Source organism: Triturus cristatus, chromosome 6 (assembly GCF_964204655.1).
Source record: "Triturus cristatus chromosome 6, aTriCri1.1, whole genome shotgun sequence".
Taxonomy (NCBI): Eukaryota; Metazoa; Chordata; class Amphibia; order Caudata; family Salamandridae; genus Triturus; species Triturus cristatus.
Window position 1 is genome coordinate 109,992,781 of NC_140589.1, and position 23,547 is coordinate 110,016,327.

Here is a 23,547-nt window from a genome sequence, read left to right on the forward strand (position 1 = left end):
TCAGCCCCCCCAGAGGACAACCTCCGCCCTTTCCAGCTCCACCTCCGGCCAGCACCGGGCCACCGGGGAGGCCGGGGCCCCGAGTGAGGATCACCTGTTTCCGCTGCCAACAGACCGGACACTACGCCAGCGACCCTCAATGTCCCATGTACCAGCGAACCGCCACAACCACCCCGCCGGCTCGGCAAATGGCCTCCGTAGCCCTGGGGGAAGAGATGGAAGACTCCGAAGAATGGGAACCCGCCGCCATGGCCTTGGTCTCCCTAGGGGACCGGGAGATGGTCCCCGGAACGTCCCTACCCGCCAACACGAAGAAGTACCGACAGCAGGTGACGGTCAACGGTCACCGCGTCGAGGGCCTCCAGGACACGGGGGCAAGTGTCACGGCGGTTCATTGTCACCTGGTCTCCGAAGATCAGATCCTGCCCGGCGCCTTTTGTCCCGTCATATCATCAGACAATTCCGAGAGCCTCTGCCGGGTGGCCCTAGTTCCCTTCGAATGGGGGGGGGGGTCACTGGCAAGTTAAAAGTGGCGGTCCGAACCTCCCAGCCTGTGGACTGCCTCTTGGGCAACGACCTTGAGAATTCCCCGTGGGGACAAGTGGAACGAAGAGCCCATCTCGAGATGATGGGCCTACCCGAATGGGTATGCGCCACCACGCGCTCGATGACTCTCAGAGTGCCTTCCTCCGAGGGGGGGGAGGCCATGACACGGAGCACCGCCACCATCCCCGAGGTCCCGGATGCGCCACCCGAGGCCAACGACCCCCTTCCGGACGAAGCGACCGTTCCCGATGAGGGGTCCGTGCCTTCCGATCCCGAACCCCTGACCGAGCTCGGGGACCTGCCGGAAATGGCCCAGTGGCGCAGCGAAGGAGGCCCCTCCCGAGAAGAATTCTGTCAAGAACAATCCACCTGCCCTTCCCTCATTGGACCCCGACAACAGGCCGAGGCCCAAGCAGCAGGCGACCGGACCGGCACCCACTGGGTATACTGGGAAAACGGCCTCCTGTACAGCGAACAGAAGTCGGCCGAGTTGGGATCGGCCCGAGTACTGGTGGTACCCCGGCGCTTCCGAAGTCTCCTCCTGGGCCTGGCCCATGATGTACCCCTGGCCGGACACTTGGGCCAAGATAAGACCTACCAGCGACTCGTCACCCACTTCTACTGGCCCAAGATGCGAGCGAATGTGGAGGCCACTGCAAGTCCTGCCTCACGTGCCAGGCCAGCGGAAAGAGTGGGGGGAAGCGCAAGGCTCCGCTACAACCCTTCCCCGTCGTCAGTACTCCTTTTGAGCGGGTGGGCATCGACATCGTGGGACCGCTGGACCCCTAGACCGCCCAGGGCCACCGGTTCATCCTCGTCCTGGTGGACCATGCCACCCGCTACCCCGAAGCCATCCCCCTCCGCACCGTGACGGCCCCCGTGGTGGGCCGGGCCTTGATGGGGATCTTCTCCCGCGTGGGGTTCCCCCGCGAAGTCGTGAGTGATCGGGGTACGAACTTAATCTCCAGATACATGAGGTCCCTCTGGCAGCAGTGCAGAGTATCGTACAAGTTCACCACCCCGTACCACCCCCAAGGGAATGGCCTAGTCGAGCGCTTTAACAGGACACTGAAAGGAATGATCATGGGCCTCGAAGAACCTCTACGCCGGAGATGGGACGTCCTCCTCCCCTGCCTCCTGTTCGCCTACCGGAAGGTTCCCCAAAAATCCCTGGGGTTCAGCCCATTCGAACTGCTATATGGACACCCCGTCCGGGGACCCCTGAGCCTGGTCAAGGAGGGTTGGGAAACGACTCCCCGGGGGACCCCTCCGGATGTGTTCCGATACATCTTGGCACTCCGCAACCAGACCAGGAAATTCCGAGAACTCGCAGAGGCGAACCTCGAGGCTAGCCAAGAAGAGATGAAGCGCTGGTACGACCAGAATGCTACGCTGGTCGAGTTTCAGCCGGGCCAACAAGTCTGGGTCATGGCCCCGGTGAAACCCTGCGCCCTCCAAGATAAATGGACTGGACCCTTCAAGGTGATCGAGCGGAAGAGCCAAGTCACCTATCTCGTCGATGTGCAGTCCCCGCGGAACCCCCTCCGGGTTCTCCACGTGAACCGCCTCAAACCCCACTTTGTAAGGACGGAGCTGAGTTTACTCCTGGCCACCGACGATGGGGCCGAAGAAGACACCGAGCCCCTTCCAGACCCCCTCGGGGCGAAAGAGACCGATGGTTCCGTGGAGGGGGTGAGACTATCAACCGCCCTCACAGCCCAACAGTCCGACGACTGCCGCCAGCTACTAAGACAGTTCGCGGACCTCTTCTCCCTGACCCCTGGGGTCACCAACTGGTGTGACCACGACGTGAACACCGGCGACAGCCCGCCAGTGAGACACCGGGCCTACCGGGTCCCTGATCGGGTCTGAACCTGCATCCAGACCGAGGTAGCGAAGATGCTGGCCCTCGGGGTGATTGAACCCTCCGACAGCCCCTGGGCCAGCCCGGTAGTCCTGGTCCCGAAAGCGGCGGCCCCTGGTGTCGCCCCCGAGCTGAGATTCTGTGTGGACTACCGAGGACTCAATGCGGTCACCCGAGCGGATGCTCACCCTATCCCCCGCGCAGACGAGCTCAGTGACCGCCTCAGGGCCGCTCGCTACCTCAGCACCTTCTACCTAACTTGTGGATACTGGCATATTGCCCTCACCGAGGGAGCCAAGGAGCGCTCCGCCTTCTCCACCCCGGATGGGTACTACCGCTTTAGGGTGATGCCGTTTGGAATGAAGAATGCCCCGGCCACCTTTCAGCGGCTGGTGAACAGGGTCCTGTCCGGACTAGAGGGGTTCAGCGCAGCATACCTCGACGATATAGCAGTATTCAGCTCCCAATGGACCGAGCACCTCCAGCACCTCCGACAAGTCCTGCTGGCTCTGCGCCGGGCCGGCCTCACCATCAAAGCCAGCAAATGTCAAATTGGGCACGGCTCCGTAACCTATCTGGAGCACCAGGTGGGAAGCAGACAGGTCGCCCCCCTCCAGCCAAAGATCAACGCCATCTTGTCCTGGGAACCCCCCACGACCCAAACAGAAGTCCGGGCCTTCCTGGGCCTCACCGGTTACTACCGAGGTTTATTAAGAACTATGGCATCATCGCAGGCCCCCTCACAGAGCTAACCTCCAAAAGACACCCCAAGAAAGTACAATGGACTCCCCCCTGCCAGAAAGCGTTCGACGCCCTAAAAGCAGCTATGTGTACGGCCCCGGTGCTTAAAGCCCCCGACTACGCCCAGGAGTTTGTGGTCCAGACGGACGCCTCGGAACACGGCATCGGGGCAGTCCTCTCACAGTACGACGACAAAGGCATAGATCAGCCCATAGCCTTCATCAGCCGAAGGTTGCTGCCCCGAGAACAGCGGTGGAGCACAATTGAAAGAGAGACCTTCGCAGTAGTCTTGGCCCTCAAAAAGCTACGGCCCTACCTGTTCGGAACACACTTCCGAGTACAAACAGATCACCGACCCCTGCGGTGGTTGATGCAGATGCGAGGGGAAAACCCGAAGCTGGTACGCTGGTCCATCTCCCTCCAAGGGATGGATTTCACTGTGGAACATCGCCCCGGGACGGACCACGCCAACGCGGCCGGCCTGTCCCGATTCTTCCGCTTCAGCGAGGAGAACCCCCAAGTGGATGGGTAGTTCTCCCCGCCTTTCAGCTGGGGGGGGGGCACGTGTGAGACCGGCCTCGTGGCGTGGGCTCTCCCGACCAGCAAGCTACCCTGCAACCACGCCGAACCTCGATGTCACAGCCTTCCGGCCCCCGTGGCCCAACATCCCGAGGGCCGGCCAGATCCCCAACACGCATGCCCGGCCGAGGGAGAGCGAAACCCCCCCCCAAACCAGACCGAGAGGCGCCGATCCTGTCACACCTCTGGTCTCTTCCCCGAGGGAGGTTTCGATCGACCACCAGGCTCCCGGTGAGCAGGCGCCTGGCCTGCTGGGTGTCTGGAGTCCCTCCCGGACCCACCTGAACAGATCAAAGGGCCGAGCGACAGGAAACCCCGACACACCGCCCCCAGGCACCAGACCCCTCTCCGCGAGGACTCCGGACTTCAAAGAGGAGGGGGAGTATAACAAGGGGTGCTGAAGGGACGGAAGGCAGAGAAGACCTGTACTGACGAGAGCCTGCTCACCTGGTCGCGGCTCGATCGCTCCCCGAACCGAAGAACTCTGAACCATCTGAGCCCTGCTGACGCTGTCGCGGCTCCCCGAACTCTGAACCATCTGAGCCCTGCTGACGCTGTCGCGGCTCCCCGAACTCTGAACCATCTGAGCCCTGCTGACGCCGTCGCGGCTCCCCGAACTACGAACCTCCGGTGCCTGCTGAGTGACTCGCGGCCCGCTCCTCCAAGAGAATCGGCAGAGATTGCTGAGAGAAACAACATCCCCTCAGCTCGAGGATTGAGAGCTGTGCGCCGAATACTCCGCAGAGACACTGATTCAAAGACTGTCCCGCTACCCCTTACCCCTCGTCACGAGATCGCTGCCGCTTGTGGCACTAGTTCTGCACCTGCCTTCCGGATCATAAAGATCCCTGACAACTAACAATAAAGTCTATAGTCTTGCAAAGAATTCCTGTGTGGTGTCCCTCTATCCGAAAAGAGCACGTGCAGCGTGTGCGATCCTAGGTACGAGACCCTTCCAGGAAGGGCCTCCCCGCTCTTGCTCGACCTAACTCTGGGAAAGGTGGGCCTCCGGGTGGTCAGGAAAGTATTCCGCAGCCTCCCCGGGGAACGCCTTCCAACAGGGTGACAAATGCAAAAAAAACAGTTGATGGACAGAATGCAGAACAATCTCATACATTCACCCCAGTACAGAGATCTGGGCCTAAATCCATAGTTTTTTTGTTCACCATGCCGTTCCAGTTTGAACCCAGTCATATGCAAATAAGTCTTGACCCTGTGTCTCATGGCAACAGTCCAGCCCGAAACCGGTCCTAGGATGCTTGTTTCCGGTCCAGGGCGGACCAGGCTTGGCAGTTCGGTTTGGACTGTTGCCATGAGGCACAGGGTCAATACTGATTTGCATATGGCCAGGTCTAAACTGGGGTGGCATGGTGAGCAAAAGAATGATGGATTTAACCCAGATCTCTTGACTGGGGGAGAATGTTTTGATTTGTTCTGCACTCCGTCCATCAATTGTGTGTCTTTTGCTTTCTCGCCCTAAGTGTGCCGGGTATGCCTAGACGTAGGTCCCGGGCTCACTGTGCCACTGGAATCAAGCTATCCTGGCTGAAGAGGGGTGAAACCCCGAAACCGGTCCTAGGATGCTTGCTTCCGGTCCAGGGAGGACCTGGCTTGGCAGTTAGGGTTGGACTGTTCCCATGAGGCACAGGGTCAAGACTGATTGGCATATGGCCAGGTCTAAACTGGGGTGGCATGGTGAGCAAAAGAATGAGGGATTTAACCCAGATCTCTTGACTGGGGGAGAATGTTTGGATTTGTTCTGCATTCCGTCCATCAATTGTGTGTCTTTTGCTTTCTCCCCTTAGAATTAGGTGTATCTTCTTGGCCCATTCCCAGGTCTACCACTCATGGTAAATCTGGGAATCCGCCAAAACCCATCGTGGATGCGTGGGAACACCCACGCTCCACTCATGGAATGCACCCCTGGGGCAGAGTGACACAACACAGGGATTTGCGCTGCGTTGCATTACTCTAGATCATTGGTACTCACAAACTTTCTCTCAGGGGCCAAATTTCCAGTGTGGTTTGTGGCCGAGGGCCGCACCGGTGGAGGTGGGGTCAGTGGGGGAGGGGGGCAGGGCTAGACCCCCAAAAAAACTGTGACCATGAGGTTGAACACTGGCCCCTGCAGCTGACGCATTAGTCCACTGAGCCACCAGACCCGGCATGCACACATCTATCTATCTCTGTCTCTATCTATCTCTCTCTCTCTCTCTCTCTCTCTCTCTCTCTCTCTCTCTCTCTCTCTCTCTCTATCTATTTATCTATCTCTCTCTATCCCCCCTCTCTATCTATCTATCTATCTATCTATCTATCTATCTATCTATCTATCTATCTATCTATCTATCTATCTATCTATCTCTCTCTCTCTCTAGCTCTCTCTTTCTCTCACTCACTCTCTTTCTCTCTCTCTCTCTCTCAATCTCTCTATATCTCTCTCTCTCTATCTATCTCTCTATCTCTCCCTCTATCTCTATCTATCTATCTCTATTTCTCTATCTCTCTCTCTCTCTCTATCCCTCTCTCTCTCTCTCCCCCTCTGTCTCTCTCTATCTCTCTCTATCTCTCCCTCTCTCTCTCTCTCTCTCTCCCTATCTATCTCTATCTCTCTCTATCTCTATCTCTCTCTCTATCTATCTCTCTATCTATCTGTCTCTCTATCTCTCTCTCTCTATGTCGCTCTCTCTATATCTCTCTCTCTTTCTCTCACTCTCTCTCTCTCTATATATTATCTACTGGCGGTCGCCAGTAGATAGTTATAGACTAGTTAGGACCGAGTTCCCATAGGAAATCTGAAAATTCTATTTCGAATAACTTTGGCGCCGGTTGACTTATCTTCATGAAATTTTCAAGACTAATGGGGCGCTCCGCTCAGCTCCTACCCTGAAAGTCTCGGGGTGATTCGTCAAGCGGGGGCTGAGAAAAAGGGGGTCCCAAAACGCGTTTTCCCCATGCATTTTCCCATAGGACCTTTAGTCGAAGGTAAAGCCCAAACGGCTGAACAGAATTACTTGAAATTTGGCAAAAGGGTAGCAGGCATGTGCCTTTTGCATTTATGGTGTCAATCTGTTCAGTAGTTCCTGAGAAAATTGCAGTTAAAAGTACATAAATATCTATATGTGCGCACCGTGCGCGCACCAGATGTGCGCGAGCGTAATTCTGATTGGTGGTTAGATGTCAGTCAACATTCGAATCGGTCGAAATCAGGAAGTGTCGGACGCCATTTTGTGTGTGGCAGTGAAAAAGAAAGGTGGAGAACGTGAAAAGGGGGCAGGGTAGAGAGTTCCTGACCCCCTAGCCTTTGTCAGGGGGTCCCTGAAGGACCCCGAAGGGTGAAAAAAACATTTTTTTTTTTTTTTTTAAATCGCGGGGTGCGCGCACGGACGGTGAAAAACCCATTAAAAAAAAAACATTTTAAACTGTTTATAGAAGATATTAACTATGCTGTTCAACTTTATCCAAATTCAAAAAAAAAGAGCTGAGCCATTCCATATTACAGGATACAGTCAATCTATAACTATATACATAGGTAGATTATTGTAAAATAAATATATAAAAAATATAATAATACATACATAAATTAGCATTTAAAAAACCTTACAAATTCACTAAAAAAAACATAGGTTTCACACACGTTATAGTTAAAAATTAGCATTTAAAAAACCTTGCAAATTCACTGAAAAAACCATAGGTTTCACACTTTATAGTTAGCTGGACATTTCACTCGTAAAACACCATTGAAATTCCCCCGTTATAGTTAGTTCAGCTAACTATAACTCGCGCGACCACAATCCACTGCTGATGACGTCACATATTACATCACTCATGACATGGTCAGTGACATCACTCATAACATCACTGATGACATCTCAAATGACATCACTGATGACATCATCCAGTGAATATGTGTCTTTCTGAAAAATAAATATTTTTTATATATGTATATCTAAAGGTTAATGGAAGAATAAATGGGTAAATAAGTGTCTAAATGGATGGTTTTTTTTGTAAAATTAATTGTATAACTGACTTATTAACAGTATCTTAGTGAATACAGTGATGTAATATGTGACGTCATCAGCAGTGGATTGCGGTCGCGCGAGTTATAGTTAGCTGAACTAACTATAACGGGGGAATTTCAATGTTTTTTTACGAGTGAAATGTCCAGCTAACTATAACATGTGTGAAACCTATGGTTTTTTAAGTGAATTTGCAAGGTTTTTTAAATGCTAATTCGTAACTATATCGTGTGTGAAACCTATGGTTTTTTCTGTGAATATATATATATATACTCAAAGGAAATAATTGTACTCAGACAGAGGAGACTACATGTCCCATCATTCATTGCATGTGACACGTGATGTATATGTCACTGCAGGGTCATGTGGGCAATAAAACTCTGCAACTTACTGTTTCTGAGTGTCGGTGCTGGTCGTTAGCAGCCCATGAAGAAGGGGCCTCTGTGCCTTGAAACTCGTCGGCTAAACTAATGAAATTCGGAATACCCCAGGCGAGCTGCAATTCAGGCCGGATGGTAGAAGCAATGTTGAGTGCTTCCTTAATGCTCACGGGCATTTTGTTGATCGATATATATATATATATGTTGTTGTGAGGGAGGAATAAACCTGCACTTTGAAACTACTTACCTGCGTGGTGGTCCGTTCCTGGTTGTGTTTTTACACGACTTCCTATCCAAGGATTGTGGTTGCATATATATATATATATATATATATATATATATATATATCCACAACTGCCCACTCCGGAAAGAAGAGGTAGAGGCCACTCAGGGGAGACGTCGGAAGATCTTTATTAAATACAGCGTGTGCATAATGCATTTCAGCCTTACGGCCTTCCTCAGATGCCGCCATATGCAAAGAATAGCTCCACCCCCACCTTTGAATGTCCAGTGTCTCTCTCATTGGCGGAAATCCGCTAACCCATGGCCATGTGATATCAACTCAGCTGCAGTTCTGCCACAACTACAGCTCCCAGAATGCTGTGAATCCAGGTAAGTGTTGCATGGGAGAGACAAATTCCTGGAAAGGTGCGAAGTGTTCAAATGCAGAGTCTTTGCTAAAAATAATGGTCTCCCTTGGGTCCCCTTTAATGCTCCAGCCTCCTTGTACGAGTGCCTGCAGGGTCGTGAGACAGAATGGCAATGTATCTGCCTCCTCGTCAATGACGATCTGCACCTCGCAGCGGTCCCAAACTAGGCATGCACTCAGAGGCGGGCCGAAGTCATATCAATACCTTGTAAAGTATCAAAGGCAAGATATCCAAACTAAAATGTGCCACAAACAGTAACATACTGAAGTGGCACATAAATGATACTTTCAGATGTTAAAAGAATATTTTTTTTAAATTGTATTTTTAAATATGCACAGGGAATTGTATTAGGTTAGTTGAAAGGAGTGCATCAATCCATGCTTCTGTTAGTCAGACGAGTTCATGCGTGAGCAAGACATGCCATAAAAGAAAAAAGGCCAAAAAATTGTCATTCATAGTATCATTTATGTGCCACTTCAGTATGTTACTGTTTGTGGCACATTTTAGTTTGGATTTCTTGCCTTTGATACTTTACTATTGGGCAAAGGGTTCACCTTTACAAAATCTCAAAAGCACGGTGACTCTCTGTAAGTAGGACTTTGTTTTCCTTCTTTTTCCTGCCTCTTTCATATAATAATCCCCTTTAGATCTCTTTGTAAAAATAATAATTCTTTGAAGTTACTCTGGCTTTTGCCTTTCTCTCATTTTGTCACCAGCACCTCTGTTTGTCTTACTCACTCTTTGGAGTCACTCCTTGTTGATTATAGAGTACCGATTGAATCTTCACTCTGTTACAGCCTTGAGAAAGCCCTGTAGTGATCTGCCACATAGGGCGAAACACGTGTCGGCTGTTTTCCTTACTGTCAATAAAAACGTATGAAATAAAGCAAGAGTGAAATGGATTAACTAAGTGGCAAACGATCAGAATAATAGTCCGCTATCAGCAAAACATTTGATAATAAGGATTTATCCTTATCGATCAATTATCTGCTCAAAAGGAAGGAACACAAGCTCCTACATATATAACCCTACTTGACTTTGCAAAGCTATCACGGTCCAGAGCTTCGAGCATAGTTCCTTCACCTTCTAATTCTTTAGGAATCATTATCCAAACCTCGGATCCCTGGACCTGTTGTTTTGTTCAAACCCATATATAAGACATGCCACTGAACAATTCTTTATTGTGACAGGCACTTTAGGCAGGGTCAGACTGGGTTGAAAAATAGGCATTGGCACCAAAACAAAAGTGGGCCCCATTAGCGACCACGATAGCTAAAAAAGTGGCCCATCTTTACAAATCAGGTCTGTTCTTAACTTGTAAAGACACGCTGTACGGGTATTTTGTAAGGTACGGGAGGCTGCATTTGTGTTTGCTGCAGGCAACGCATGCTGTAATATCATACAAATCAACAGTAAAAACCGGCCACCTTGCCATAAAACAGGCCATAAACTGCTTAAAAAAAACTCCCACACACTGAAATCAGACAAGCCCATCGGGCACTGCCTGATTGACCTATCGGCTGGTCTGACCCTGACTTTAGGTCTCCTGGATAATTCCCATACCTTCTCCTTTAAACCTACCTACACTCTAATCTCTGTACAACAATTTAAATAGCTCCATATATCCCCATTCCATTTTTTATTTATTTTATGGCTGCCATCAAAAGCACCGGCGGGGGTTTAGTTATTTCCTTATACAGCAGCTTCATATGTTTGATTTCTTTACTCTCCGACGAGGGGTGTCAGCATCGCAGAGGCCAGCACTGTGAGTGGCCCAGCTGTCCTGTCTTGTCCCCCTCTACAGGTCTGACTGAGAATCGAGAGCACCTTTGACAGACAGGAACAGCCGACCAAAACCCTCTGCACCCGAGCTCCCTGGCCTGAGTCCAAAAGCTCCGACTGTGTCCCCCTGCTCCCAGGACCCTCACTAACTGAGCCCCCCCACTTGGGAGCTCCCGGAATTGTCAACCCGTCCATCACCTCTGCACCTGGACACTCCAGGGCAAGTAAACCTGAACCGCTGGTGGTTCTTGTGACCTGGACCCCCTAGCACCATAAGTCCTAAAGGGAACACCCGAAATACAATTGCAAATGCCTGTATGCAGTAAATGTTTCTTTCGACATAGGAAAGCATTACCGCATAAAAAAACACTGCTGTGTGACATTTTTGCTTAACTGTAAAAATTGATTGTTCAAAAAGTACTTATCCAATTATGAAGTTCTTGGTGTTAAAAAAGATATCAAAAATATCTGTTCTTTTTCTAAATGGGTCTCAAGTTACTTCTTGAGTGTGTCTCATTTATTGAATCGGTGTGTACAACAAATGCTTAACACTACCCTCTGATAAGCCTTAATGGCTCGCCCACACTACCCCAAAATACAACATTTGGGATTATTAATTTGAGCCCTGTAGGACAATAAAGGTCACCTGCACTTTATTCCTACTGTACCTCGCTTTTGTACCCAACATAAAAAGCCAACTTCCTGCAGAACTCACTTGGGGGCATATTATCAAGCCAGGCGTTAAAATTATCGCCGCTTTAGCGGCAGAAAACTGCAGCTAAAGCAGCGATAATGGGCTTGATAATATGCCGCAGAGAATTCCCATAGAAGCCCATGTTGACACCAGAACATGGGCTTCTATGGGAATTCTCTGCGGCATATTATCAAGCCCATTATCGCCGCTTTAGCAGCAGTTTTCAGCCGCAAAAGCGGTGATAATTTTAACGCTGGCTCTTGATAATATGCCCCTTCGATTGACTGTTGCAGGCATGGACAGAGTGGGCCATAGCCAAGCCCCCCTCCCCTCCTTTCAAGGGCACATCTGGTAAAGTGATTAGGAAAGTGAGCTACAAGGGCTCTGTGAACCACCCTCACTAGCAGCTGCTTGGAAAGGGAGCTCCCTCTATGGCCATTCTGTGATGTTAAATGACAAAAATTTCTCATTATGGCCTGTTCTTTCTTTAGAAACTGAAGGGTGGGGATACTTGTTTCAAAGAAGCCAAATCCAGTGATCAAGGAAGAGACTACAAGGTAATCACAACAAACAGAAAGAAAAACAGACATTGAAGGGGAAAATGAAGGGAAAGAATGAGAGAAAGAAATAGAGGAAGAGATAGAAATGCAAAAGAAGAAGAAAGAAGGAAAGACTGAACATGTAAAGAACGAAGAAAAAGCTGCAAAGAGATAAAAATATAAGAATGAAGGAAAGACAGATGGAGTAAAGATAGAAGAAAGAAGGGCAGAGAGATGGAAGTAAAGGAGAAAAGATATAAGAAAATAAGGAAATATGGAAGGAACCACATGACAAAATTTGAAACAAAGACCAAAACAAAGAGGGAAATAAACATAAAAAGTAGGATACTGAGAGATATTAGATGAAAGAAAAATGGAAAGAAAGAAAGAAAGAAACAAGTGGGAAATAAGAGTGAGAATGTGACAGGATGTAGAAAGGCAGAAACCTACCAGGGACAGCTGTGGTCACTTGCTTCAGCTAGCCTCCTTGTTCGCGCAGTCAATAGAGACGATTTAGGATATGGTTCAAAGTGGGGAATGTTATTTTGATGGCTTCTACTTTGATCAGAACTCCCAGCGTAATAACAGTGTGTGTGTAAAAATGGGTTCTTCTTTTAATTTAAGAGCAGGAGGTGGAGGTTGGGGTGGCTGGCCATGCACACTTCCAGTGCAGCTCTTACCTAGCTGCCAAGGCCGGCAGCACATGCCCTGCAGCAGAGCTGTGTGAGTGTCTGCACGCGGTGCCTCGGGAGTGCAGTGCTTTATTTTGTCATTTGCCTCCGACAGACCACATCACTCCCTAACTTCCTAAAGGACCTCAAGACCTGGCTCTTCGATGGAACTCAGTGACCCTCCAGACTGCTGTGGACCCCCCCGCCCCGTTCCCCCTACCCCACAGCGCCTTGAGACCCTTCCGGTGAGTAGTTTGTGCTCTACAATGCGATTGATTGATTGATTGATCTGTAAAAAGAATAAGTGCCAGGGCCCCAGTCAGGAGGCCACTGCTGCTTGCACCACACATTGCCCCCGCCATGCTGCCAATGACAGCACCAACTCAACCACTGACCATCACACTCCTAAAAGTGCAGCAAATCAGACGATTTCAGGCCCCCAAAGCCTGGGCTGCAAGTAATAGTCATTTTTAATGTGTATTGAATGAATAACCAACTGTTGTTGATATCACCTGTACATTAGCCAGATAGCGCCACCTTGTGGCAGACTGTCACACGCACCAGTGCTGATAATTAAGTGCTGGTGCCGAGTACTGGAAATCACCGGCTCAAATTAAGCACTGGTGTGGTGTTACATGTCCACAGAGTGGGCTGCGGCCTGCCGGTCCTGATGCAAAGGTAAGGTGGCCAAGCTCGCTAGTGGCACTATACATCCTATCAGGATGGAGGGCTGCTGGAAAAAGATGAGCCATCTCTGCTTTTGTCACAGGGCGGCACTCTGGTAGGGGGCGGGGGCAGCAGGGACGGGTGGCATCTATTGAGTTATATTTACTATCACTGTCACCGTGTCAGTGCCAAAGGGGTTCTTCACTGCGTAAGATAAGATGTATACTGTTGACAAGAAATACTACGGTCATCAAAATATCTTCCAAAAGGAAAAAGGGGTCTAAGGGAATGATTTACCGACCAACTTACAGTTCAAATCCCCTATACCATTGAATTAGAAAAACCATAAATGAACTGGTGGTCACAAGAGAGAAACCAAAATAAGGGAACAAGAACTAGTGTACAGCCGCCAACAAGGAGTTTCCTAATACTGAAATCTACAGACAAAAGTAAGTGTGTAGAAAACGAGAACAGAAATAGTACAACTGGATTTCCATCAACTGCCAAGAGAGGCCAGTGTCATCACTTGGTCATCCTTAGATCTTGTTACTACTCCTCTAAACCTAGAGGCAAACGTAGTAGCCAAGATTAGAAAAAAGGCAATAGGATTAAAGCCAAAAAGAGAAATCGACCAAGGTCGGCCATTTATATTTCATGTGATGGAAAACATATATATAGAGTGTTGCAGTGCAAGTGAGAATTAAAAAGGGAGTTGGGAGGGAGAAAAAGAAGTTTAATGTGTATCTCTCTGCCAATCCGGTTAAAAAGCGTGTAGCAGCTACTTTTAACTAATAGGTTGCATTACAGAAGGGTCGACTAGTTTCAGCCTGAGGGAATACGTTCCCGGCTTTCTTCAGGACCAAAAGATTGTAATAGCTACTGCAAAATTAGTGAAACAAAGGAAACATATAACAAGTTGTCCTGACAATACAACCTGATGTAGTAAGGTCTCTGGACAAGTAGGGTGTATTTTACTCCTTACTTGTGTGAGTGTCTGACCTCACCTCACCCGGTAACCAACTCAGGTAAAGGAGACCCCGCCCTCTCCGTCGGTGCCTCGGTCCCAGGAGGGACCGAGGCACCGACGGAGAGGGCGGGGTCCAGCGATGTGGAAATCCAGCGATAATCGCACAGCGAAAGGCGATAGCTTGATGATAGGGTAGGGCAGACTTAGCCATAATATCCACCTTTCATTGGATATAATGGCTAAGTCAGATTGAAACCAGGCGTAAGGAAAGTAGCGATAAACGCGGTTATAGCTACTTTTCTTATCACTGTGCAGGTTAGCGTGCAGATTAATAATAGGAGAAATGTCGGTTAGCGACATTTCCCACGTTATTCTGGGAGGAATGCCCACTTTGCATCTCATTAGAGACGCAAAGCTGGGCGTTAAGGGAAAGGGCGCTGAGGCATGAGAACACACGCTAGCGTGTCTTTGCTGACAGTGCGATAGAATTATCGCCGCTTTTCACCCGAAAACGGACGCTAAAGCGGCGATAATTCTATCGCGGCCCCTTGCTGATATGCCCCCACATTACCCCATTCAGTGCTACTCACAATAGTAGCCTCAGAAGGATGAAACTCTGAATTTGCCCTGTGAGATTTAAGGCTGTGACCTTTAAGTTATCAGTCAGTTAAACCCTCTCCTTATTCCGACGCAATACACACGTTTAAAGCCACCATTTGCACTCCAGTAGTGTGGTGAGCACGAGGAATACAGTATGACGTGGCTATAGCCAGAGGTAGTCATCTGTCGAGCCAGAGTCCGAACCTACCTCCGAGGCAGCGACCATATGTGGATCACTTCATGGACCACATCTCAGCCTGTGGGAAATGTAAACATTTGAGTAAATTCTGTATCCATCATGGTTTGAAATTATCCTGTAGTGTTAAGGATTTTGCAACAATTATGTTTTTTTAAGCCTAGTCACAAAGCTTTCTTCGTTGATTCGCCGGAGATGGGTTGTTGACGTGCAGTTTCACTTCTTGTAAGCACATCACCTTTCACATTCGAAGGGGTGTTGGAATGTATTTACTGAATTTCAAATGGTATCTTTACAGGAGCTGTGGTCACCTCTGTAGTGTTGCGCTCTAGTTCTTGCGCGCTACGTGGTGACGCCGCGCGAGAACGCACGTTAACGAGCGAATGCGCATGCGCGAAAGCCCGAGATTGCCGCGAGGTCGGATTCCCGGCGCTCTCCCGCCGATGTTGGTAATAAAGCATATTACTACCCACTACCTCTACTCTTGGTCTTTGTGAATAAGGAGGGAACCCCCAATTTTACAGTGGCGACGAGGCTGGGATGTGTATGCAGGAAACTGGAAAGTAGAGGGGAACCTGATCACAGACACACCACGTGGCAAGGTGTTGAGCTGGGAAGGTACCAGAGAAGACCGTAGGAGGAGAACTACCTTCAGGGAGCAGAACAAGGTGGGAGAGCGTGGCAGAGGCAGTAACAAGGACAGAAGACACCCACAGGGTGAGAGAAAAAAAAAAAGGAAAAAAGGAAAAAATAATAAGGAAATAAAACGGAGAAGACCAGCTCGAACCCAAAGAGACCCTGGCGGACGCAGCAGCACGCAGGGACAGGGGAGCGGAAGAACCCCGACAAGACCAAACGCAAGGTGAGTGCGCGGACGCACCAGGCAGTCCGAGAGGCCCAGGGGCAGTACCAGAAGGACGCACCAAAATGAGCACGCAAGCGTCTTCACTGACGACACCAATCCCGTTCCTGCCGAGACCAGGAGAACCTCAAATGAAATGGGAAGATTGGAGAGAGTACTTGTAGAACTACATTGCAGCACTAGAAGATGAAAATGGGGAGGCCTTTCCCAGCGCGAGGAAGAAAAGGATCCTACTGCACAATTTAGGCCCAGAAGGGATACGAGTCTATCAGACCCTGGTACCCGCAGCCAGACCGGACACAGATGATGATGTGTTCAAACACGCAATAGAAGACCTCGACACCCACTACCGGCCCACGGTATGCGTCTCCATTGACAGGTACAATTTCCAGCAAAGGAAACAAGAAACCGGCAAATCCATAGATGACTATGTGGCGGCATTGAGGAAGTTGGCAGTAACGTGCATGTACGGAGTCCTGACTGATGAGTTCATAAAAATCCCAGATAGTTATGCACACTACCAACAAAACCGTGCAAGACAAATTGTGGACAAACAGTGAAGCATCGCTGAAGGAAGTAATAGCCTTAGTGAAAAAGGCGGAAATGTCGAAAAGGTGCGCGGAAGCGGCCAAGAAGGAGACCATTCAGAGAGCCATGGTGAACAAGGTGGATGACGCCGAACCCCAGGGACGGAGCAAAACCATGCTGCCCGACGGGAAAGGACAGAGTAGATGGAAAGGGAAACCGGGACAATTATGGAAGCCGAGTAGAGACAACAGCACGGGGTGCTACAGGTGTGGTAGTCCAGCGCACGCTGCCCAAGACAAACGATGCCCAGCTTTCCGAGCGAAATGCATGTTCTGTGGCATTATGGGACACTATGAAAAAGTGTGCCGCCGGAAAACGAAGAGACCAATGGTGAAGTATGTGATGCAAGACCAACACGAAGAAGAAGACGAACAAGAGGAAGAAGACGAGGTATTGTGCGTGGATGAGCCAGTGCTAGGCATCAGGAGCAAGCGCTCCCGCAAACCACAGTACGACATGCTAATAGGAGGTGTGAAAATCAAGATTATAGCAGACTCAGGATCTCCGTACACCATAGTGCAAAGGGCAGTATGTAGAGAAGAATTCGAGCCCAGCTTGGGATCAAGGCTAGAACCACCGGACATACGGCCAGTGTCGTACACAGGCGAACCCATTCCCATGGTGGGATACACGAAGTTGAACTACTGACAGCACCAGGGAGCTGGCCGGAACTAGAAGAAATGAAAAGCAAATTTCCAAAGGTATTTGGGGGGAAAGTGGGCAAATTAGAGAAATTCACCCACAAAATAGTACTTAAGGAAAATTCGAGACTGGTCTCGTACAAAGTCCGCAACGTGCCGCTAGCCATAAAAGAAGCGGTACAGCTTGAACTGCGGAGACTAGAAGAAAATGGAATAATAGAGCCCATAGACAGCTCGGAATGGCTGTCCCCCTTGGTAGTAGCCACGAAACCAAATGGGAAAGTTAGTCTGTGTGTGGACCTTCGTGAGTTTAACAAGTGCCTAGTAGTGGAAAAATTCCCATTGCCGCGCATTGAAGATATGTTGTCCAAAACAAAGGGGATAAAGTGGTTTTCCACCATCGACCTCACATCTGCCTATCACCAGATTGATCTACATCCCACAAGCAGGAAATTGACGTCCTTTAAAACGCCTTTTGGATGCTATCAATTCCGCAGGATGCCGTTTGGTCTCGCTTCCGCAGCGGTGGTTTTCCAGAAATTAATGCATCGCCTCTTCAAGGACATCGAGGGCATCCAATACTTCCAGGATGACATACTTGTGATGGGGTCAGACAGGAAAGACCATGATATGAAGCTAGACAAAGTGCTTCGAGTGTTGGAGACCAACGGCTTGACTGCAGAATGGGAGAAGTGCCGACTAGGGATGACGTCTGTCACATATTTGGGACATGAAATAGGTGGACAAGGCATTACACCCAAACGAGAAAACGTAAAAGCTATCTGTAACGCTGAGGCACTATCCAACAAAGAAGAAGTGAGATCATTCCTAGGGATGGCAGAATATTATAGCAAATTCGTGCAACACTTTGCCACCAAGACACACCATCTGAGACAATTGATAAGGGACAAAACAGCGTTCAAGTGGACAGAAGAAACGCAAAAGGAATTTGAAGCATTGAAGCGCGACATCAATCAAGCAGTACCACTGCAAGGATACGACCCGCAGGGACAATCTATACTGACAACAGACGCCAGTGAAAAAGGATTGGGAGCAGTTCTCATGCAGGAGAGAAGAGAAGGGACGACGGAGACCCTCTGTTTTGCATCCAGGTCATTATCACCTACAGAACAGAAATATAGTGTAATCGAGAAGGAAATGCTGGCGGTGGTATGGGCCATGGGAAGGTTCCGCCAATTTCTATGGGGTACGAGGTTCAAACTCAAAACGGATCACAAGCCTTTAGTCAAGGTGCTCAACTCCAGCGGACATGCCAGCGCCACGCCGCGCATAGCCAAGATGACACTAAAGCTACTAGAATACAGGTATGATGTGGAGTACATACCAGGAACACAAAACAAAGTCGCTGATTATCTCAGCAGAGCAGCAGCGATGGAGGAGGCCCCCAACCCAGCAACAGAAGAGGAAGAGATGGTAGCGGTAATGGAAGACCCCGAAAGGGTAATAAGTAAGCATGAATGGACCCAAGCGTACGAAGATGACAATGAAATTAGAGAGGTCAAGGAACACATAGTACATGGTTGGCCCGAGAAAAGACAGCTGCGAGATGCGCTTAGGAAGTTCTATGAAGTCAGAGAGGAGCTGTCAGTGGGAGACGAAGGAATTTTCCTGTACAGAGGTGAGAAAGTCATCCCCCCGGCAGCGTTAGTATCTCGCCTGGTCGGGCTGCTGCACGAAAGACACTTGGGAATAGTGAAAACCAAGATGAGGGTGAAGCACATGTACTGGTGGCCTGGAATGGACATCCAGGTAGAGAGGCATGTCAGGGAATGCAACCAATGCCAGAGAGCGGACAAGACACTGAATCCACTAAGGCCGGCGTTGGGGAAATTCACACTGCCAAAGGATCCGTGGGAAGAATTAGCGGTAGACATTCTAGGACCGGTGCTGGACAACCAAGGGACGCCCCAATATCTGTGCGTTCTTGTGGACAAATACTCCAAATGGCCGGAGATACATATTCAAGAAGCGATGAATACGGAGACGGTGATTAAGTTCATGACGTCAGTATTCCTCAGGGAAAGAATCCCGAGAACCATTTTGAGCGACAATGGACCGCAATTCACCTCGGAAAAGTGGTACAAATATGCTGAGAGGAATGGAATCAAAGTACAACATACTTCCGCGTATCATCCGACAAGTAATGGACAAGTGGAACGTTTCAATCGAGTCATCATGGGATCCATCCAAGCAGCCATCATGATGGGTAAGGACTGGGAGAAGGAGGTACAGAACATGATACGGGCATACCGTATCACCCCCACAGGCACGGGGTATAGCCCTTTCCAAATCTTGAGGGGACGACATCCTTTCACCAAAGACATTGTAGTGTGGAGAGAAAAGACGATAACCAGCAAGTGGTCTCCGGCAGTGGTACAGCACAACCTGGAGAAGGCCCAAAGAATATATACTGAATACTATAATCAAAGGAGGAGAGTGAAGGCCACTACCCTGGAGAGAGGGGAATGGGTGAGAGTCAGATTTGCCATGAAGAAAAAGAAGGGAGACAGCAAATACAGCCCTCCCCTACAAGTGAAGGAAGTGTACGACATTCTCATGTCATTGCTCAGTGATGGGAATGTGTGGTCTCAAGACCGTATGACCAAATGCAACCAAATTCTACGTTGGCCCCAGGAGGAGAGTGGAAGGACGCCACAAGAAACAAGCGCAAGGGAAAATGAAGGAAACAACGCAGCTGGAGAGGAAGACAGGACAGGAGAAGAGAGCAGTGAGAAGCATGGGGAGCAAATGACACCAGAGATCGTGGAACAGAGTAGAGAGGAGAGTAGAACCCCGAGGAGGGAAGAGCCAAGCACACCGAGAGGCCAAGCAGGAAGCCCAGCGAAGGAAGGTACCCAAGAGGAATGCTCCACTCCGGTAAGGCGCACTAGAGTGGGCAGAGTGGTAGTAAGACCCAGCCACTTCCGAGACTTTGAACTAGAGGGTAGCTGAATGATCATTGGGACTTTAAGGACCACTTATCTTTGGTTATATAAGAAGGGAGATATGTAGTGTTGCGCTCTAGTTCTCGCGTGCTACGTGGTGACGCAGCGCGCGAGAACGCACGTTAACGAGTGAATGCGCATGCGCGAAAGCCTGCGATTGCCGCGAGGTCGGATTCCCGGCGCTCTCCCGCCGATGTTGGTAATAAAGCATATTACTACCCACTACCTCTACTCTTGGTCTTTGTGAATAAGGAGGGAACCCCCAATTTTACAACCTCAGCCCTCTCACAGCTGCCGCTGTCAGGGGGCCCGAGAGACTAGAACATTTCGTGCCAGGAATGGGGAGGGCACAGTGAGGGGGGGGGGGGGGCTGTGCCAGGTGTGTTCTGTAGTCTGGGCCTTCATGGAGTGAATGCCCCCTGCTGGACACGGCTCGCAGCTGCAACATGTATTGTGGAACTACATGATTGAAATATTAGTCAGATGGGGCAGAAAAGGGGCCCTAGCTGTCTTTTTTACCTTCCAGAATAAAATAATTTAATACAGCATAGACAATATTACACTCAACAGAACAAACAGCTACTTTGTACAGTTTTTAATAAAAGGTGCGCCCCTTTAATTCTGCTCGCACTCTACCTAACCTTTAGTGCTGCCTTCCCTGTATCAATCGACCTTAAGCATCTTTCCAATTCACTACTCTCTACCTCGCCTCTTCCTCTCTCTGTTTAAACTCTTTGTCTCGACCTCACATCTCTGGCTCATCCTCACAGCTACCTCTACCTACCCACTCTCTCTCTCCCTCCATCGCTAACCCTCTCCCGTCTCTGTCTCTCTCTTGACCTCTTTCCATCTCTTTGCCTTCAACTGCCTGTGACCCTCTCTCTCTACCTATCCCTACATCACCACTGCCTTTGTTTCTCTCTTCCTTTCTTTCTCTGCCTCACCTGTCTCTCTGCCTAGTGTCTCTGTCACGTCTACCCCCATCTAACTTTCTCTTCACAATACCGTTCTCTTTCATGCTTCCTCTCAGACATTTCCCTCGTGCTACACCACCTTTCCCCCCCATGGGGCTTATTATCAAGCACGGCGTTAAAATTATCGTCGCTAAAGCGGCGATAATGGGCTTGATAATATGGGCTTGAGAATTCCGATAGAAGCCTGTGTTCTGGTGTCAACATGGGCTCTATTGGAATTCTCTGCGGCATATTATCAAGCCCATTATCGCCGCTAAAGCGACGATAATTTTAACGTCGTGCTTGATAATATGCCCCTTTGTCTTTTTGTACCTCTCATCTCTACCCAACCAATCACGAACTCCCCACCCTTCCCTCCTACCTAACTTCTCCATCTACCCCTCTCCCTCTGTCTAGATCTACGTCACTTCTCCCTGCCACATGTCTTCCTCATCTCTAACTGTCCCATGTCTCTTACTGTCCCATGTCTTTCTCCTTCCTACACTTCACCTCTTCTGACTCACTCTGAGCTCTTTCAATCTCTTCTTCAAATACCTACTCAAATACCTACTCCCTATCTCTCAGTCTCCACAACTCTACATCTCCTCATACCTACTCCCTGTCTACACCTCCTTCAGTGCCTCGTACCTATTCCGTCTCTCATTCTCCACAACTCTTCACCTCCTTCAGTGCCTCATACCTACTCCCTGTCTCTCAGTATGCACAACTCTACATTGCCTCATACCTACTCCCTGTCTCTCAGTCTACACAACTCTACATCTTTTCAAACCTACTCCCTATCTCTGTCTTCACAACTCTACATCTCCTCATAGCTACTCCCTGTCTCTCAGTCTCCACAACTCTACATCTTTTCATACCTACTCCCTATCTCTGTCTTCACAACTCTACATCTCCTCATAGCTACTCTCTGTTTCTCAGTCTCCACAACTCTACATCTCTTTCACTGCCTCTGCACATTTTTCTTTATCATTTCCTTCTCTCTCTGTCCTTGGTCTGTTACTTCTGTATTTAAGTCCCCCCCCCCCCCCTCCATCACGTCTCTCTCCACCCCCTCTCTCAACGGCTCTCTTTATACATCTTCCATCTGACATCTGTCTCTACCTCGCCAGCTCTCTCCACATTACCCTGTCTTTTACCTGTTTCAATTCTCTTTACCCGTCTGTCCTTTTCCTGTTTCATGCCCTCTTGTTTCCATTTCTCTTACTGAACAAAGCCGTGGGCCGCTGCTTAGTCAGGGAAGAGTAGACATAGAAAGAGGACAGGAAGCGAAAGGTTGAATGGACTGACTCCCTTGCGACCCCTAGCACTGCCTATGCGACCCCAAGATTCAGAGGTGGCAAAATCAGTGCAGGGCCCACAGGAGCAGCTCCACGTTTCTTGTTTTTAGTCAATTATTCGTTAGGCTAATAGTGATAATATTTTATTATTCACAATTACTGCAATAAAGAATGAATTGCAATTTGCAGGAACATGACCCTCCCTGGCAGATGAGGTAAGTAAAAAATGATTTGAAATGTATGTTGTGTGCATGCTTGAGGGTGAGAGTGTGTTTGCGCGAGAACGAGTGTGTGTATGAGTAAATGTGTGTGTATGTGAAAGCATGCGTGTATGAGTGAAAGTAAAGGTTAAATGACGTGTGATGTCACCTCTCCTACCCCTGGCACTGGGTGAATTGACATTCATGAAAGGCAGGGAAGGAAATTATTAGAATTGAAGCAATGGAAAGGCAGAAATCCCCAGCACATTCTTTTGATTTTTGCTGTTGCTGTAAGAATGCCAATGTCAAGGGTGATTGTTTGTTATTATATATATCCAACAATTTAAGTTACAGTTCAATAGTGTATGCATCACAAAGGCTTACATTAGCTGAAAGCAGAAAATAGATTCAAAGTGGTTTCAAACAGAGGGCCTCTAAACATGTCTTGCTCAGGACCCACAATCCCTAAAATGTCACTGCTCACTGGTAAACATTACCAAAAGTCTGATGACACAATATTGGCCTATATGCTTTAATGAAACCATAAAAGTCGTTGTTCTCTCTCTAAGAAAGTCTAGCCCTAGTCCTTGGGGTGGTAGACCCATTCCGCCCACCCCGTAGTAATCCACCTTGTCGACATCTACGTAAGTACCAATTTTTATAGAGTGGAAATGAAGAATTGTCCTTCCTGTTTCACTCATTCAGGCACAGCGTGAATCCATTATTCCCGTCAAACGTTGTTTGCAATTCTTAGGACTGAGTTTCGCCTACTCCTAGTATCAAGATGGCAGCACCTGGAGAAAGTTGGAAGTGATGTGACTGAAGTTAGAAGCAAGAGGGACCTAGCATCAAGGTACTCAAACAGAACTGAGTGAGGGATTTGTGTACAGTGTGTGGAAACTTAATGCCTCCAGCACCCTGTGTGAATTCAGGGCAGCGGCCTTCAAACTGATGATGGCCTGCGTGTACTGGACTCGGGGGAGTCTTGTCTTCTGATTCTTCTTGACCTTTCTGCAGCCTTTGACACTGTTAATCACAAAACTCTTCTAAACACTTTAACACAGAGAATGGGCTTGGAAGGCACAGTGCTTAAATGGTTTACCTCATTCCTCTCGGACAGATCTCAAGTGATTAAAATAGCGAACAGC

General features: G+C 49.0%; 1 long non-coding RNA gene across 1 annotated transcript in view; it reads right to left on the reverse strand.

The window, feature by feature from the left end:
• Window positions 1-22,164, reverse strand: part of LOC146816472 (uncharacterized) — a 35,959-nt gene extending 13,795 nt beyond the window's left edge. Inside the window, exon 1 of the long non-coding RNA XR_014962913.1 lies at window positions 22,059-22,164. This is a non-coding gene — a long non-coding RNA (uncharacterized LOC146816472). The remainder of the gene's footprint in view (window positions 1-22,058) is intronic.
• Between the last annotated feature and the right edge of the window lie 1,383 nt (window positions 22,165-23,547).